Source organism: Kogia breviceps, chromosome 9, assembly GCF_026419965.1.
Source record: "Kogia breviceps isolate mKogBre1 chromosome 9, mKogBre1 haplotype 1, whole genome shotgun sequence".
NCBI lineage: Eukaryota > Metazoa > Chordata > Mammalia > Artiodactyla > Physeteridae > Kogia > Kogia breviceps.
The window spans coordinates 35613594-35631502 of NC_081318.1; the positions used below are offsets into that span (position 1 = coordinate 35613594).

Here is a 17909-nt window from a genome sequence, read left to right on the forward strand (position 1 = left end):
CTATCTCTTGATGTTCAAAAGAAAATGAAAAGTAAAAGGCAAAATAAGTCCTAAGATAGAGTTGCACAGATATTTAAACTTACCTACTAGTTAAATGTTAGAATAGAGAATTCTCCTAGCCTAGATCCAACACAAACTGCTTTTTTCTTCATTGAGTATGTCCTTGACATTATGCATACCTGAGTATTTTTCTTTTTAAAAAGATAATATTAAACCCAGTACTGAAGAGTTAGTTCCCTTTTTCATGTACATTAATGCTTCCAACTATTGGTATGTATAAACTAATTATCAGCTGCATTACTCTACTGGAAAATATTTGAAGTTTTATAAAATTAAGTTATGAACAGATAAGACACCATCATTTATTTAACACACAAAAAAATAATTATCAAGTAGAACCAACCATTATAGGAGATGCTAAGAAAAGATAAGGCATGTTTTTGTTCAAAAGAAGCTAACAATCAACTTGAGGGAGCAAGACACATGCATAAAGCAATGAAAGTTTAAGAAAAAATAAACATGACATATATTTGCCACTATTCATTTAAAGGAATTTGTTCATCTCATAGCCTATTTAAATGAAGTTCAACCTCATTCCTTTTTTGAGAACCAGAGACATCTCAGGTTGTTACAAACAAGGCTGAAGTAAACTGGCTTAGAAGTTGAACCATCCTACAGATAAAGATTTCTTTTCTCTTTCTATCAAACGTTTTATTTTCTATGTCAGTCAAATCACTTCTCACTCATGCCATAAAAGCTTTTTCAGCTAATTAGTTCATACAGTATTTTATCTTTTTATTGACAACTATATTTAATAAGTACTTATTAAATACTGACTGTGTCTAGCAAAGGATAGTTAAAGACTGATGCTTCGAAGTCAGACATGTGAAGGTTCAAATTCTGGCTCTGTCACTTAGTAACTGGAGAAGCTACTTAACTTTTCCAAGTCTCAGGTTCATCATCTGCAAAATATACACAAGTGACATAAAGGAAGCTGTCATCAACAACTCTGACAGCTCATAGCCTCCCAGAGAATCTGTGCTTGAACTGGGTTTTGAAGGACAGTAGGGGGTTCATCTACCACAAAAGCAGTGGAGGACTTTCCATACAAAGAGAACAGAACATGCAAAGAGGCATGGAGTGAAAGATATCTTTGGAGAATCACTGTATGAAGTTCTGAAATATTTTAGGTTGCAGAAGGTTAGGCTAGAGAGGGCTTATATGCACGTTATACTTCGATGCTTAGATTGTATATGTGTCATTTTACTAGGGTAAAGTCTATGACAAAAGAAAATAGAACTACTAAGTTTGAAATCTTAGGATCATAATGATCTTTTGCACCATGCATCCATTATCAAGTCCTAGAGAAGGAACAACATGCACAAAAGCCACAAGGCACAAAAGAACTTGAAGCCATCAATTAATGAAATTAGGCCAGAGTAAGTGGAGCAAGAAAGAAGAGTCTAAAATGTGCTGAGTAGAGAAAGATGATGCTAGAGCAGCAGGCATGGTCTGATTTTTGCAGGGACTTACAGATCACTGTGAAGAGTTAGTTTGGATTTTACCCTAAGTTCAAGGGAAAACAAATGCAAAATTTTAAGAAGAAAATAAAAATCATCCAATCTTTATTTTTAAATGAAAATTGCTCCCTAGTGAGTAAGAAGGGATAAAGGGTACAAAGAATTGAGTAAAACAGGTAGTCACTGCAGTGGTCCAAGTGAACATTTTAAAACAGGGTAGTGTCAGTAGGATGTGGACAAAGAAACACATTTTGATCATATCTGAAGGTTGAATTAATGAGAGTAGGAGAGTGAACATGAGAGAAGGGAGATGTCCAGGTGGCCCAAAATTAGTGACCCAACATTTCTGACTTAGGCAACTGGGTATATAATGGTGCTTGCCATTCACTAAGACAGAAAACAGCATAAAAGAAGCAAATTTTCTACCCTATTTTGATACATGAGACAGGAGCTGGCAATGAGCTTATTTTAGATGGATTCCTGTGGGACATTTAAGTAGAGATATCAAGAAGACAGTTGTAAATGCAGATTTTGAACCCAGAGGAGAAATACGAGCTAGAGGTACAAAAGTGGGAACCCCAACACTAAAAGTGGTAGTCAGAGCTTTGGAAGTAAGGGAGCTCATCTAGAATAATGTACATACAGAGTGAGAAGATAAAGCGGGAGGAGAAAGACAGAACACAGGAAAAGACCTAAATTTATGAGGTGGGCAAAGAAAAAACTCACAAAGGAGACTTAGGAAGGAGAGTAAGCAGAAGGACATGCCACGAGAACATGAGATGATAAAAGGAGGAAGCAGTCAGCAGTGTTGAAGACTTCACAGAAGGCGAGTGATGGAAACTGTCCTAAGATTTAGCAATGATAATAACATTGAGGGACTTCTGGTTAAGCATAGCAGTCTAAACACATGCAATTACATCCACTCCTTTCCAAAATACTAATACAGTGGCAATACAAGAATAAAAAGTTATGAACCCATGAAAAAGATCATAGCCGAAGATCAAGCCAACAAGACATGACAATACATCTCTGTATGCACTACATGGTCTAACACAGATCCTCAAAGAAAGTTGTTGAAGGATTCAATCAGTACTTTACTCAATCATTCAATCCTCATCTTGTAGAAAAGGAAACTGTTCCAGGAGTCAAAAAATGCAGAGGAGAAATTACACATGAGTTACACCCCAGGAAAAATTCTCAAAGCTGATGAAAATGTTCCTGTCTCCCTCTGAGTGAACTTAAACTAGATATATTTACATTTGTAGATTTTTTAGGTAGATAAGAACCTACTGTAATACAGCATAGTGTTTTGGTTTGCTTTTTTTTTTAACTCAAAGGTTGTGCTTGAAGAAAATGATCTTATTAATTAAGCCAAATATAGTTCCTCTGAGTTTAAAAAAAAAAGAGCAAACAAAAAAACTAAGCTGTGTTACAGTAGGGTCATTGTCATCAGTTTTGAGAATTTTTTCTGGTGTGTAACTCCTGCTACACATCAGGATGTTAACTACTCAGCCATTATAATTCATATTCATTTCATTTCAACATAGTATTCCAAAGGATTACACTTCAAGGCAAATGACTACCATTCACCTTGTATCACAGCATAAAGAGGCAATGTCCTTTTCTGAGAGAGAACATCAAAATAAATTCATTCACCAAATACGTATTAAATGTGGATGTGTACCAGTACTATTCTGGGCAGTGGGGACACAGGGTTGAATGAGGCACAAAGGAGTTTATACAACACTGTATGGAAAGGATAAGAGTGGGAAATAGGATGGTACCTTATGACACTGATTCTTAAAATCTAGTGGAAAACAAACATTATTATTTTCAGTATTTGCATATAAACATCATATCCATTAGCATTCTTCTCTATAATGAAACTATTGAGAAATTATACCACCTCAAATCATGATCTATATAAATCCAAATATAACTAGATATAAAATAATAAAAACAAATTAAATCTCAGATCACTTTAACCATACATAAGAAAACAGGAACACAATAGAAATGCTATTTTAAAACTGCACAACAAACCCAAAATTGTCTTTTGCACAAGGCTTCTAAGAACCAGTTAAGTGTAAAGGATTTTGAAAAATTAAGAAGCTGGCAATAATTGAGGACTCAGTTAAAATTTACTGGTACAAGTTTGCTCTGAAAAATCAACCTGAAATTTTGAGTTGATATTTGGTTTGCTAATTCAAAACACACTTGGTGGAGAGATACCGACAATGAAGAAGGAGTGAGAGTGACTGAAACAGATTCTGTGTAGCAACATGCATTTCTCATCTGAAGAGAGAAACTAGGGGTTGACTACATCAAGACTAATTAAGGATCCTGTTTCTGACTTACTTCACTCTGTATGACAGACTCTAGGTCCATCCACCTCACTACAAATAACTCAATTTCTTTTCTTTTTATGGCTGAGTAATATTCCATTGTATACATGTGCCACATCTTCTTTCTCCATTCATCTGTCGATGGACACTTAGGTTGCTTCCATGTCCTGGCTATTGTAAATAGAGCTTCAACGAACATTGTGGTACATGTCTCTTTTTGAATTATGGTTTTCTCAGGGTATATGCCCAGTAGTGGGATTGCTGGTAGAGGAGTGGGATAGGTAAGATGAGAGGGAGGGAGATGCAAGAGGGAAGAAATATGGGGATATATGTATATGTATAGCTGATTCACTCTGTTATAAAGCAGACACTAACACACCATTGTAAAGCAATTATACTCCAATAAAGAGGTTAAAAAAAAACCAAAAAAACTTCCTGGGGGTGGGAGGGAAGTATCCTGGCAGGGGGGAAGGGCAATGAGAGAAATGGAAATTATTTTTTAAAGTAATGGTAACATACTAATTACATTCCTTCTTTGAGACAAATGCTGAGCCACGTCACCGATAGGGTCAAACCTAAGAATTGAGATTAAAAGTTTTGCTTTGGTCATCCTACCAACACTAACTATTCTTACATCGAACAGAAAAGATAAATATCTTCGTATTACTGACTAAAAACTATAAAATAAAAGTACATGCCATTTTCATAAAACTCAGTGAGCGCTGGCAAAGCAAATGTTGACTCCACTTCACCATTTTGCTTAGGATCAAATCTCCAATAAGAATGTCACGAAGGTATAAGTCTATTAATCAAATCATATAAACTTTCCAAACTATCTCAGTATATAATGTTCCCGGGTGATCAAAAATCAAGATCAAATATATGCAATGACTCTTTTATGCAGGGAAAAACAGACTTTAGAAAGAAAGAAATTTCAAAGATTGGAAGAAGCTACCTTAAATGGATCGTGGGAGAATTCACACGAATTGTAAGGACTTTAGAATAAGCATTGTACAGCAATATAATGATGAGTAATCCAACAGTGAAAACAATAATAATGGAAGCTTTACATAATCTATATGCCAGGAGCTGTGCAGGCTGTTTCATCTCTCCCCACTAAATTTTCCCCAAATCATCTGGTACTAAGCTTTATATAGTGCCCTTAAAAAAGCAACATTTATACTCTGCACTTGATGAGTATTATTTATAATAAAACAAAAATTAGCACTTTATGATATAACCCCATTAGAGAGACATTTAGCAATATATTATAAAAATAAAGATGTAGTATTCTAAAACTCAGACATTCTACTACAAGTTATAACTTTAGAAAAACTCTCAAACATGCACACAAAAAGATATACACAGATATGCTCACTGTATTAGTGTGTGGAATAGTAAAAACTGGAAAACAGCCAAATTGTTCATTTACTGAGGAAGGAATTTTAAAATAACTATGCTTTATTCAAACCATGGAATGTTATAGAGCAATTAAAACCTAATTATTACCCACAACAATGGCAAAAATGAAAAAGACAATCTCAGTTTTGGAAAGATGTGGAGCGACATGAACTCACATGCACTGATGGTGGGACGGTAAACTGGGAAAACCACTTTAGAAGACTGCTTGGCAATGTCCACTAACGTTGACACTGACACTAACTACAGATAAGCTAGGATACAGACGCTAAGTTGATACAATGATGTAGATATCTTATCATACAAAATTTCTCCTCCTAGCTATACAGATATGCATAATATGTAACGGATATGTACAAGTATCTTCAGAGTAGTACTATGCCTAACAGTCAAAACAAGAAAACAACACAAATGTCCCCAAACCGATGGAAATAAACAGTGGTATATTCATGTAATGGAATACTAGCTAGCACTCACGATAGACATTTAACTACACACAATAACATGGAGGAAGCATGTAAACCTAATAGTAAGAAACAGAAGCCAGATACACACGAAAGACTATGTACTAAATGATTCCATTTATATAAAGTTCAAAAACACAAAACTAATCTATGTTGTTAGAGGTCAGAATATGGTTTCCCCAGTGGGGGTGGCGGGGGTGGGGAGAGATAGTAACTAAAAGGTGGAAAAAGGGTGGGAAGGCCTCTGAAGCACTGGTAGCGTGCTACTTCTTGAGCTGGGTACTGATTACACAGATGTGCTCATTCTGTGAAAATCCATCAAGATGTACAAATATAATTTTAGCAGTTTTCAGTATACAACTGCAAAACTCATAAATGCACAATATATACTTAATAAAAAGTTTACTTAAAAAAAAAAACAAAGAAATCAGACCTGTGTATATCACCATGGATAAATCCCCTAAACATAATTTTTGAAAGCAAAAATTTTTCAGAAGGGCAGATTTAATATGATGTCACTCACATAAATTTTAAAATCACACAAAAAGTGTAAGAATACAGATAAAAACCAACTTCAATATAGTAAATATCTCTAGAGAGAGAAAAAGGAACAGGACGAGAGCACACAGCTTTTGCTATATTCATGGTATTGTACTTCTTAAAAAGAGAGAGATCTGAATATAACAAAATATTCACGTATGTAGAATTTGAATATGTGAGTGCCTATTGTGTTATCTTCTGTATATCTACAATATTTTTAAATAAAGATCTTAAAGAAAGCTATCACTTTGGATTCTAGAGTGAAGAGAATCTTTAAAATCATTTTCAGTGAAAAACATTCTTAACCATTTGCCAGATCAGCTGATTAACAAATGCTTTTATATATAGCTTAAGTAACTGAGATGGCTGATGGGTATTTATTTTAGGTAAAATATTTACTAAAATACACTCTATATATAGAAAAACAGTACACTCTTATTTGCAAAAAGATAACTTGGGCCTTTTAAGCTGTACAATAATAAAATCATTCAACATTTGAGAGAGTTCAGCAGAAATGGTCTTTAGGAAAAAATATACCTTCAAACTAATACTTTAAAACCCAAGGCAACTTTGTTGCTCCTTTATGCATTCCACTGGGCTATAATCAAAATGAAGTATTTAATTAATAATGGTTGCATGGGTAGAATCGTCAACTCCACAAAACTAGATCATCGATACACCCACTAAAAAGAGTTACTCATCCCAGGAATATTCATTCCCTTTTCCCAGATATCACTTTGCATCATTAACTTGGAAGTGGACTCAGTGGTTAGCTAACTGGTCCTTCAAATGGATTTGGAGGTTACCATCCATTTTGTGTTTAATAAGAAGTTTTGTCTTTACTGTCTTGTCTTAAAATCGAAGAGGTATAGGGAATAAATAGAGACACATAAATGGGTAGAGAGAGAAAAAGACAGAAACACAGAGATAAATACACATACATGTATATATAAACACATACATATATGCAAACATACACACACTTATGTGTACACACACATTTCTACATACATAGGAAAGGCAAGAGAGACTACTACCATTAAGTGCCTACTCTGTGCCAGGTATTTTTAAGTTTGATCTTTTAATCTTCACAAAACCCTATAAGAAAGTGATTATTATTTTTTGTACATGCAAAACTTACCCAAGATCAATATAAAAAAATATGTGGCAAAGCAAACCCAGGTTTGTTAAATGCAAAAATGAGCCTCTTTCCTCCACAGTATGCTTAAAATAAGTTTTAGGTCGATTGTAAGTATTGCTTTGTATCACTTTAACATAGAAAAAAATTCATTTTGGCACTATGAAGAAACATAGCTGGTTTTTAAAACAAAATCTGATTTTATTCCCAAAATTTCAATATGGCAAAGGAAAAGTTGCTACAAAGATAATTCTTAGTTGAATATGTTCAAAATGTAATTCCCTGGTAATCTGGGTTTTGGCCAAGACAAATCAAAATCATAGATATTTTACAAATGCCAAGTTTTCAGAGAAACAAAAAAAATGCAATAGCAACAGATGCATTCTCCATAGACATTTGTGTTGAGCCTAGCTATATCCAGAGTCTGAAGAAAAGGGGGATTTTAAAATTTCATTTTAATGAATAATAAATTTCTGATTTCTGTTCATGTCAACCAGTTAAATAAGATCATATTCACTCCTTGGAAAATTAGACAGTAGAATATACTGAGAAAGAAAAAAGAAAATAAGGAGGAGAAAGAGGATGGGAGGGAGAAAAAAGAAAAGCAAGAAAAATTTTAAAGAGACTAGAAAGAAAACTATATTTGGTACTTCTTAAACTAAAACTATATTTGAAAATTTCTATTCAAACAACAAAAGTGCATGTTTTTCATTTCTTTTACAATATACTAATATTAACATTAACAAATTAAAGTCCCACTTGTGTAAAAGCAAGTGTGTCTGAGGATGATGGACCATTGCATAAAATGCATTAAAATTTAAGGAAAGAAGCTACAAACAACTCAGTAAAGATCAGTAGTTCATTACTATAAAATGGGTTTTGGTTATATTGTAAAAAAAAAAATCCATATTTAAATTCAAAATTGAAATATCTATCTTAAGACAAGTTTATACTACATAAATAAATTGTCATTAAAAGTTACTAAATATATGCAAGCATAGAGGTTCCCCTCTATGGATATTAGCACTTTCTCCAAGTAAAACACACTACACTTTATAATATCACAAAATATTTATTTTAAGACCCTATCTTTTTAAAAAATTTTGAATATTCAGAGTAGACAGATCAAATATGAAATTATCTCACCTTTTCTCAGAACTCTACTTAACAGAATCATTGAGATTGCTTTTTTAATTCTTTTTTTCAGTTATATTAGACATGCAGAAACATATCTAAAATAAAGCCTTAATTTTTTAGAGCAGTTTTACTTTTACAGGAAAATTGAACAGGATGTACAGAGTCCCCATATATATCTTCTTCCCCACTCCCAACAAAGTTTCTACTGTTATTAACATTTTGATTACTGTGGTACATTTGCTACAACTGATGAACCATATTAAAACATAGTTATGGGGGCTTCCCTGGTGGCGCAGTGGTTGAGAGTCCGCCTGCCGATGCAGGGGACACGGGTTCGTGCCCCGGTCCGGGAAGATCCTACATGCTGCAGAGCGGCTGGGCCCGTGAGCCATGGCCACTGAGCCTGCATGTCCGGAGCCTGTGCTCCGCAGCGGGAGAGGGCGCAGCAGTGAGAGGCCCGCGTACCGCAAAAAAAAACCCAAAAAACAAAAAAAACCAAAACATAGTTATGAATTAAAGTCTAGAGTTCATATTAAGTTTTATTGTTTGTGTTGTATAGTTCTACAGTTGTACAGCTGGCAAATACATAATGCTATGTATCCATCATTAAAGTACCATACAGAATAGTTTCACCACCCTAAAGATCCCCTGTGCTCTGCCTATTCGTCCTTCCCTCTCCTCAACCCCTGGTAACCACTGAGCTTTCTACTGTCTCCATAGTTTTGCCTTTTCCAGAATGTCATATAGTTGCAATCACAGGATGTAGCCTTTTCAAATGACTTCATTCACTCAGTGATATTCATTTAAGGTTCCTCCATGTCTTTTTGTGACTTAACAGGTCACTTCTTTTCATCAACTGAATAACAGTCAATTGTATAACTATATCACAGTTTGTCCATTTATCTATTGAAGGGCATCCTGGTTGCTTCCAAGTCTTGGCAATTATGCATAAAGCTTATATAAACATTCTTGTGCAAATTTTTCACAGACGTAAGTTTTCAACTCATCTGGGTAACTACCCAGGAATGCAATTATTGGGTTGTATAGTAGTGAATATTGTATGCATGTTTAGCTGCATAATAAACTGCCAAACTATTTTCCAGAGAAGCTATATCCATTCCACCACCAGTGAATCACAGTCCTCGCTGCCTGCTCCACATCCTTGGCAGCATTTGGTGTTGTCAGTGTTTTGAATTTTAGCCATTCTAATAGGTGTGTAGTGGCATCTTGTTGCTTTAATTTGCAATTCCCTTATGAAATAAATACCAAGCATCTTTTTATAAGCTTATTTGCCATCTGTATATCTTCTTTGGTGAGATCCATTTCTTATAGTTGAGTTCTTTGTATATTTTGGTTACAACTCCTTTATCAGATATGTGTTTTACAAATATTTTTTTCCAGTCTGTGACTTATCTTTTCATTTTCTTAACAGTGTCTTTCTCAGAATAGAAGTTTTTCATTTTAATAAAGTGCTACTTATCCAACTTATCAATTTTTTCTTTCATGGATTGTGCTTTTGGTGTTTTATCTAAAAAATCAACTTCTAGATTTTCTCCTATGTTACCTTCCAGCTGTTTTATAATTTTACATTTTACACTTAGCTCTATGATTCATTTTTAACTCATTTTTGTAAAAGGTATACATTTTGTGTCTAAATTTCTTTTTTGCATATGGATGTCCTGTTAGTTGTTCCAGTGCCACTTTTTGAAGTCACTGTCATTTTTCAACTGACTGCCTTCACTCCTTTGTCAAAGATCAGTTGCCTATGCTTGTGTGGGTCTATTTCTAGATTCTCTATTCTGTTACAAAGATCTGTCTATTATTTCATCAATATCATACTGTCTTGATCACCGTAACTTTAAACAATGTCTTGAAGTCACGTAGTGTCAGTCTTCTGACATTGTTCTTCTTCATCAATATTGTGTTGTCTATTCTGGGTCTTTTGCCTTTCCATATAAACTTAAGCATCAGTTTATCAATATTCACAGAATAACTTACAGGGATTTGATCGGGATTTTGTTGAATTTATAATCTTCAAGTTAAGAAGACCTGACATCGTAACCATATTGAATATGCCTAGCCAAGAACATGGACTATCTCTCCATTTATTTAGATCTTTGATTTTCTTTCATCAGAATTTTGTAGTTTTCCTAATATTGTTGCTGTATATATTTTGTTAAACTTATTCCTGTGTTTCTTTTTTTGATGCTAATACAACGGTATTGTATTTTTAATGTCAAAATTCCAGCTGTTAATTGTTCACATATAGGAAAGCAATTGACTTCTGTATATTAATCTTGTTTTCTGCTACCCTGCTATAATTGTTTATTAATTCCAGGAGCTTTCCTTGGTTGATTCTTTTGTATTTTCTACATAGACAATCATGTCATCTGCAAACAGACAACTGCATTTCTTGCTTCCCAATCTGTATGCCTTTTATTTCCCTTTCTTTTTTTTTGCTGTACGCGGGCCTCTCACTGTCGTGGCCTCTCCCGTTGCGGAGCACAGGCTCCGGACGCACAGGCTCAGCGGCCATGGCTCACGGGCCCAGCCGCTCTGCAGCATGTGGGATCTTCCCGGACCGGGGCACGAACCCGTATCCCCTGCATCGGCAGGCAGACTCTCAACCACTGCGCCACCAGGGAAGCCCTCCCTTTCTTATCTTACTACCTTGGCTAAGACTTCCAGTATGATACTGAATAGGATTGTTAAGAGGGGACATTCTACTTTGCTCCTGATCTTAGTAGAGAAGCACGTCATTGATAGTTTTTCATAAAGCAAATATCCATGCAACTACCAGCCTAGTGAATAAACAAAATGTTGCTGATACACCAGAAGCTCCTGGAACCTCCACCCCAATTTCTACCACCTATATACAACTTAACCGTTATCTTTAGTTTTGTTGTAATCACTTCTTGCATCCCTAAACACTAAAGTCTAGTTCTGGAATTTTATATAAAATAAATCATACAGTATTATTCTTTCGGGTCTAGGTGTTTTTTATCAACATTATGCTTAGGAGATTTGACCATGTTATTGTTGCTATACTTTATCCAGTTTCGTTGCTGTAGAGCAGAAGATGAGAAATTTTTTTCTGTGAATGACAATATTTTCCAACTTGTCATCAAACTCAAAGCAGTAAATGAGAGTTCACTACTGACTTATCAAATTTAAATAACTCTTTAAAGTTTCATCACACTTTTCAATAATAAAAATTAAAGTTTTACGTGAAAAGCAACTGTTTCATGTCATGAAAGCAATACTAATGTCTGTAGTCTTTCTCCAAGTTGTCTATTCTAGTTCAATGGTGGAAAAATTTTGAACTGAACCTCTAAAACCAAAAAAGGTTCTTTTTTATGCATAGTTTCTGCTAAATTCAAGATTCCTAACTCACAATTATAGATTGTCAGGAATGGCTACAGTGTTTCCTGGCTGTATCAGATGTTCCAACCAACAAGATTAAACATGAGCCTAGTAATTTTGAAGAATTCTCACTGTAGACTACTTTGACAGCTTTGTCAGATACTATGTGATTAAGAATATCACATTCAAAACCTGTAAAGGTTCATATTTCAGTTTTGGAGATAATTGGGAGAATGTATGATTTGGTTTTATTCAACTCTAATAAGCATTCATTTTCTATTGCATAATTTGGACCTTTTAAAATCAAAACAATACTCTATCACTGAGTTCTTTCACTGATGAATGAAAAGTGTTATCAATTATAAGCAAAAGTCAAATTTCTGGCAGTCAGGCCATTACATCACATATCGAGTGCCTTATCGCAAGGATGATGCACGAGGTAACTTTACAGATAAAGGTAGTGATGATAAGAAATTTTTTCCCAAATAATTTTCCTAAAATAAGCATTGCCTTTAGTCATCATTCTTTCTACCAATTTCTGAAACAGCAACTGAATTCTATGTTACTCTAAAATCATTAACAGACATCTTTTAAGTTCTTCCGGACAAAATAGGAAATCAGTCTTTCCAATACACTGGGCTGACAGAATTTATAGATATTTTATAGTAGATTATGGATACAAATTCAGTCTAATTCATTTTCACCATGCAAGGTAAAAAAAGGGCTTAACGTCTCTCTTACTGGAAGGTGTATTTAAATAGATATGTTAAGATAGTCTTATTCTCAGATATGAAGAAATATAAAAGAAAAAGAGAATCAAAGTTTAGGGCATAAAGGGATTATGATGGCACAATTGCACATATTAAATCAAAGGAAGTTACCTTCTTTTCATCAGAATACTCTCAAAATTCTTAACAGTTCTCTGCCAGAAGGTAAAATTAAAACTAATCCATTTTGCATTAAATGTTATTATTGTACAGCATCACCCTATGTTATTAGTTAGAAAATGTTAACACAAATAGAAATTTAAGTTACCAACCAAAACACCCGTATATTTTGTAGAGAAAAAAATCCAAAGAATATTGTCATTGCATAGTTTTCTATTACTAACACCTGAATAGCCACAAAAACTGAGAGATGGAAAATATAGAGTGCAGATGACTTACATATGGAGGGTTAGACTTTAATTCTCTCTCCCAGTATTGAGGAGTTTTATTCTTTGTGCTTACAATGCTCCTTTCTCCAGGGTATTCTTCTACTTCCAGAATAGGTCAGGACAAAGCTTCAACAGACTTCTATTATTTGTTTGATCTAGGGGGAAATTATACTTTTAATCAATTATTACAAAATGCATCAAACTTTTTTCTCACTGTGCTGGGGGGTGGCGGTTTCTCATTATTTTCTCTTGGATCTGAGGTGAACAGAGAAAATAGGAATTGCCATTGTTGCATATTACAATAAATAAATCAAGTAGTTTAAATTAACACCACTAAAAGAAACCCACATCTATCTTCTTTTTCATTTTTATGGCTAAGCAGCACAGCAAGATAAAATTAATATTCAAAATCCAAATGACTACAAAAGCCTACTCAAATGTATTTTTAAAAGACTTTAACATAATTTTGCAAATCCATGAGTTTGAATGGACTGGCAGAGATGATTAGGTATCAAATATTTTTACTCATTCATTTTAATGTCTTAGGGCTAAAGAATTACAGGATGATTAGAAAAGTGTAAAAGGAAATCCATTTAAAAAAATTTTAATGGAATAATAAAAAAGATGATTTCAAGAGCATAAGACAGACCAGAAACAGATAGCAAAGGGTCTGTAGGCAGGGCAAGAAATCTACAGTAAGAATTTTGAAGATGGTACAAAGGTTGGGAACTGCTAGTCAAACAGAGCATGTTGGTAAAATTAAAGCATATAACATGAGGACATTTTTAATATGGTTTGATGTTAACTCTCTAAGAAATCTATACAATGTAAAAATGTAATACATCCTACCTTCACAAGAACATAGAAACATAATATATGATTATTTGATCTTTGGTGGTATGAACATTCATAATTTTAAAAGAGTTAATTGTATTCTAAAAACTTCATCAAATTGTAGTTTTCTAATAATGGATATTTTCTGCCTCATTAAAATAAAATATTAAGATAAATGTCTTCAACTTGTGCCATACCCTGGATCACACTCTCTTGTCTTATCTTTAAGTCATTCATATTGCTTTCCATTAAATAATAAATTAGAATGTAGGGGGAACATTTAGAGAAATTTGGAAATAAAATACAGATGGGGGAAATGTGTCTGCTAGCACTTTAAAGCCAGTTTTCGTTCAGAAATTTAAAACTATTACACTTGTGATTACTATTCAAAAAAAAAACAAAACTATAGTGGCAATATAGTAAACAAATGAAGCCAATTAATAGCTGTATCGGACTAGCTAAATCCAAAAACCAAAATGTATGTGGGCAGAAGAATGTCTCTTTAAGCCATCCATCTGGTCACCAACTGATACTTATGTGAGCCCCTTCTGATTTTAATCAGAGTCAGGGGTACTTGTAAGCATTTACCTGGAACACCTCAAAATTATTTCAAAGTGAAACAGAAATTTGACTATCAAAAATTAAAGCTATTGAAGGAGAAAACTCACTCAAGACTAGATTTTAGGATTACAGAAAACTGGTATGTTTTCTTTTAGAAAGATCCAACTAATCTTGGCCTAATTTAATAGTCTTACTACTAAAACTTATCAACATGCATTTTATATGAATATTTCCATATGGCTTTTCAAACACAGGTAGTTCTACCTTAGTTTCAAGAACACAGAAATGATTTTGCTATATTTTGGATCAGTGCAGATCAATGCACATTCCTTTAGGGAAGCCTTTTGAACTGACAAAGGGTGAATGATTGACATCAGTAACAAATCCTTTTTGTTGTCCAGGACTGACATGTCATTTATAGCAATACCTATGCTAATTAATGCCATACATATCTACCAGATGTGTCAGAGAAATATGCCAGACCCTTCACAGAATATTCCGTTTAAGTGCGGCTAAAATTACATTATAGATATGGAAATACATCCCTTTGTGATAAAGAACTGATCGCTCTCTCTCTCTCTCCCTCCCCCCATGTATCACACACACATATATACATATACATAGAATATACATTCTGTGATAGAGAAAAACGCACTTACATGTACAATTAGCTATACCTTGTCTATTCCATTCGTAAAACTTTTTACAAAAAGCAAACTCTACCTTGCCATGTTCAAATACACTATAATCTTAAGCTTAAAAAATATAGAACATAATGTACTAAAATACTAGTCAGGGTCTTCAGAAACTACACTATCATCATGATGCTTTACACTGAAATGTGTTCCCAGATTCTCTCAACTCCACTGGTAGACTGTTAACAATGGGAACTATGCATTAATCATCTTCATCTCCCTATTCCCTAGGACACAGTTTGGTATACAGTGGGTACCAGCTTTTTTAAAAAAAAATTAGAGCTAAGGTCAGTAAAGACATCAAAATTATGTATCACATTTTTGTCAGTGAATTCAGTATATACAAAGAAATAATTTTTAGTGTTGGCAACTGAAACCCTTACTCATTAAATCAAATAAACTGGTAAAGAACACATCTCAGTGTCTGGTACAGAGCTAGCACTCAAAAAACTGTGAACTATATAATCAGGTTGAATATTCATCCTGCATTGCCTGGGATAGATGGGGTTCGTACTTACTGCAATTATTAACAGCTACCACTTTTCTTCTCAAAAGTGTCCCAGTTTACATGGCAACTTTATTCCTCCAAAGTATCATTAATTTATTATAATTCAGTTATATGATTATTTCTTTTTATCAACAAGTTATTATTTTTCTTGTTTTCTATGATGCTGTTACATGACAAAACTATTTTATTGGGATTGGGATGAACAACATTCCATTCTTTTAACATCAGTACATTCACAGAGAAGGTCAAGGGTTTATTAAATCCTCACATCCTTTAAGCTAAACATTTCATCAACAAAGGAATTATCTCCTAGCTGACCAATCCAAATGTGACTTCTTAATTCTTGGTTTGCTTAACTTTCCTAATTCATTTAGCTTATTTTTCATTCTTTCCTTCATAAAATTCTACCTTTGGCCTACATGACACCCCTCTTTCTTGATTCCCCTCCTACCTGAGACCTCCTTTTTTCAGTATCTGCTAGTTCCTATTCTTACATGTATTTCCTCAATGTCAGTTCTCTCAAGACTTCATTCTAGTCCTCTTCTTTTCCTAATCTGCACTCCAGTTCTTGCAATAACCACAACTTATTGCAAATGATTCCCAGGTGTGTATATCCACTCCACACCTCTCTCCTGACCTGCAGATCTAAAGTTCCTACTGAATATACAATCTCCTATCTGTCCCCACTTCCTCCAGTCTTAACTCCGAGACCAAGGAAGCAACCAACAGTTAAGGAGAAAGTGAAGTCCTGCAAGAATTCACAGGCAACAGAAGACAAGGGGGGGAAATCCAAACCCACTAGAGTGAGAGGCAACCTGTTCCTGGTATCTCATTTGTAATCCAAGCATGTTTCACTTATAAAAATTGTTGCACGTAGTGGATAGGTTTCAAGGCAAATATTACTAGAAAGAATATGATAAATGTCAAATATATCATGAGGATCACAAAATAAAATACCCACAGATAAAAGTGTAAAGCAGCTAGGTGCGAGATAAAAGAAAGTTGTAGGGTACTGTGGCAAAGTCTCTAAAGAGGTGTTTTTTAACCCCCATCAGATTACTGCATATGCTCCTACATTTGCTCCATAAGAATGCAGTCTTAGCCCTGCCAAATGTGAGTTTTCAAGAAGTTAGAAAAGCTGTGCGTGTGTGTGTATGTGAGAGAGAGAGAGAAAGAGAGAAAGAGAAACAGAGAGACACAGAGACAAATCCAATTTTTAAGATTTAGTAACAAATTTCATATTTAAAAAAATAATAAATATAATAATATTTGCAAGCTAAGGACATAAAGCACTGCTTTTTGACCTCAAGGTTAAATTGAAGGGCTAGCCTTTGACTTAAAAGCCATGTGTATATAACATGGCTCCTTAAGGAAAGTGTGGTCTGAGTTCTGAGCAACCAACACAATACAGTCTTTTGTTATACAATCCATTTACATTTTGAGAAAAGCTTGCTATTTAATTGTATTGCCTAAAACATCCTATGAATGCAATTTTCCACCTTCTCTTTGGCTCAGCTCTTTATCCTCTACTGCCTCTTAAACATCTTCACTTGAATATTCTGGTTCTGACCCTTCTTCAAATTAATCATGGTTTATACATCTTCAGAATTTTATCTCAAACCTTCTCTTTACTCAAGAACACTCAAGTTTTCTTAAATATATACCAAAATATTTATTTATTTACTGGATCTTCTAACAGGGAAAATTTTGTGTGCCTCTGGCTTACCCTCCACAATTTACAGGAGAGATTTATAGAAGAGAGTAATTTATCCAAGATCTCAGAGGGTGTGAGTGGCAGAGATGGAAATTGAGCTCACTTTCCTTTTGAAACCAATGCAAGCCAAATTTACCCAAAATTTCATTGATGGGTAAATATACACATATAATATTTAATTTCTCTAACTATATTTGAAAATAATTTCTGTTAAATAACATATACTATAATCAAAATTAGAAAATACCGATATTTGTGTATGTGTTACCTCAGAGTATACTTATTACAACACTTTAAATTTTACATTAAACGTATTTCACTTATGTATTATACATGTTTATAACTGCGGAGTCAGATGAGGATATCAGACTTCCAACACTAATAATCATCCATTCTCAAAAGGGCACAACCAGTATCAGCATCAATAGGTTCACATTTAAAGGAGATGGACTCATTCTGTACACAATTTCTGAGTAGTTGATTGTATATTAGCTTACTTATGAAGTGGAAAAAAT

The 17909-nt window shown here is 34.1% G+C and overlaps 1 protein-coding gene across 15 annotated transcripts in view; it reads right to left on the reverse strand.

Annotated features, from left to right (window-relative positions):
* Positions 1-17909, reverse strand: part of FOXP2 (forkhead box P2) — a 534423-nt gene that overhangs the window by 454504 nt on the left and 62010 nt on the right. For 6 of the 15 annotated variants that reach the window (XM_059073743.2, XM_059073742.2, XM_067042304.1 and 3 more), the window contains exon 2: positions 13093-13237. The exons of the other annotated variants lie outside the window; for them this stretch is intronic. The gene's annotated coding sequence lies outside the window, so the exon portion shown is untranslated. The remainder of the gene's footprint in view (positions 1-13092; positions 13238-17909) is intronic. 15 annotated transcript variants of the gene reach the window in all.